Here is a 2,707-nt window from a genome sequence, read left to right as displayed (position 1 = left end):
CCGTAAGTTTGTCTTGTCTTGTAATGAATGTCAAAGAATAGGTAATATCGGTAAGCATCAAGAAATGCCTATGAATTATTCACTTGATCTTGAACCATTTGATGTTTGGGGATTTGATTTCATGGGACCTTTTCCTTCATCTAATTGGTATACTCATATTTTGGTTGTTGTTGATTATGTTACAAAGTGGGTAGAAGCTATTCCAACTAGTAGTGCTGATCACAACACCTCTATTAAAATGCTTAAGGAAGTTATTTTCCCAAGGTTTGGAGTCCCTAGATATTTAATGACGGATGATGGTTCACACTTTATTCATGGTGCTTTCCGTAAAATGCTTGCTAAGTATGATGTTAACCATAGAATTGCATCACCTTATCATCCTCAGTCTAGTGGTCAAGTTTAACTTAGCAATAGAGAAATAAAATTAATCTTACAAAATACTGTCAATAGGTCCCGGAAGAATTGGTCTAAGAAACTAGATGACGCACTTTGAGATTATAGAACAACATATAAAAACCCTATGGGTATGTCTCCTTATAAAATGGTTTATAGAAAATCTTGTCATTTGCCTCTTGAGTTAGAACATAAAGCATATTGGACAATCAAAGAACTCAATTATGATTTCAAACTTGCTGGTGAAAAGAGGTTATCTGATATTAGCTCATTAGATGAATGGAGAACCCAAGCTTATGAAAATGCAAAATTATTCAAAGAAAAAGTTAAAAGATGGCATGAAAAAAGAATCCAAATGCAAAGTTATTCAAAGAAAAAGTTAAAAGGTTGGAGAATATGTTCTTTTGTACAACTCTCATTTCAGATTCTTTCCAGGAAAACTCCTCGCCAAATGGGAAGGACCCTATGTTATCGAGGAAGTTTATCGATTTGGAGCTATCAAAATAAATAATGTTGAAGGTACCAAGCCGAAGGTTGTTAATGGGCAACGAATAAATCATTATATCTCAGGTACGCCCATTAATGTTGAAAGCAATATTATCCAAACTATGACACCTGAAGAACACATAAAAGAAAACTTTCGGAACACTCCAGAATCGTGAAAAAAGCGAGGTACATGATACGGTAAGTAAACGGACTCAAAAAAATCCGCAATTTTTTTTGTGAATTTTGGAATATTTAAAAAATTAGGAACGTAAGAAACTACCAAGAAAGTGACCCCGTTGGGCATGATACACCAGGGTGTGCCTGGCCTGCCAGGCGCACCCCGGTGGGTTGTGCCCACCTCGGGTACTTTTGGACTCCTTTTTTCTTCTGTTCTGCTTGTTCCCCAAGATAAAAAATCTTTATATACCCCCCTGAACCTGTTGACCTCCGTATCATAGAGAAATCTCATGTTTTCTTTTCTCGGTATTTTTATCAGATCTGTTGAGCCTGGCATCATGTCTTCTTCTTCCTCTAACCATATGGAAGAGGGTGCTTGGTTGATGAAGATCGAGCTGAAGAGGGAAGATCCCGTTGGAGCAGCTAAGGAGGACAAGAGCAAGGAGGCCACTGGAGATCAGGTGCCGATGATCGAGCAAGCCCTGCCTACTGATAAGGAAGAGGAAGATATCCCTAAACCTTATTATGCTCATCTTACCCCCACCGAGATTGCAGCCTTCAGGATCATTGAAACGGTTCGTGTGCAAAATAAGCATCTCACTCGTGAAAATATTCTGCATCTGGAGCACATCGCCTCCCTCCGGAGCGTCATCCGAAGATTGGAGAGTCTCTTGGTCCTTAATGACCGGGTCGCTTCTACTTCATCACCACCACCTCCTTCTTCATCATCAAAAGAAAATTGAGTACCGGGTATGGGCACTCCCCTTGGCTTTCGCCAAGCTTGGGGGAGGTGCCCCGGTTCGTATCATCTCCACTATCTTTTGCCTTTACTTTTCTTAGTTTGATCCATGGTTATCTTTTGCTTTAGATGAATAAATGATTAGTTCGATCCTTTCTTTTTGAGAGTTTGCTTAGTGATCTATCTTTGTAATCGTGTGTGATATATATAATAAAGCTTAGTTTGAGTTTTGCTTTCTTTACTTTCTTGTTTCAATAAAAAGAAAGGAAATAAATGAAAAAGATCATATTCTCATCTTATGGTAAGTGATGACATTACACAAGGAAAAGTATAAGTAGAAAAAAATACTGTAGATTGACAAACATAGCATTGGTCAATGATGCAACTCATGAAAGAATTAATAAGGGAGAGAGAAGATTCACATGCAAATACACTATCCTGGAAATCTTTTGTGATTGTGAGCACCCATCAAAATATTATATGCCAAAATTGTTGACGTTGGACAAGGAAGACAACGTAATGATTTATGTTTGTTCATATTCACATAGAAGTTATATTGTCATAGATCCTTCAACATGTGGTGCTTGCCCCTATCTTTGCTAGCCAAAAATTCCGCACTAAGTAGAGATACTACTTGTGCATCCAAAACCCTTAAACCCAAATCTTGTTTGAGTCCACCATACCTACCTATGGATTGAGTAAGATCCTTCAAGTAAGTTGTCATCGGTGCAAAAAGGGCAATAAAAATTTCTTCTAAAAGTGTAAGATCATTTAATGTAAGGGAAAATTGAGCGTTGTGCGAACTTGTGATGGCGAAGAATAAAAGCGACAGACTGCATAATAAAGGTTGCAATCATAAGGGGCAATATAACATGACGTTCTCTTGCAGTATGGGGTTGAGCATACAAACAA

Source organism: Triticum aestivum, chromosome 7B (assembly GCF_018294505.1).
Source record: "Triticum aestivum cultivar Chinese Spring chromosome 7B, IWGSC CS RefSeq v2.1, whole genome shotgun sequence".
NCBI classification, from domain to species: domain Eukaryota; kingdom Viridiplantae; phylum Streptophyta; class Magnoliopsida; order Poales; family Poaceae; genus Triticum; species Triticum aestivum.
This window is presented reverse-complemented; position numbering follows the sequence as displayed.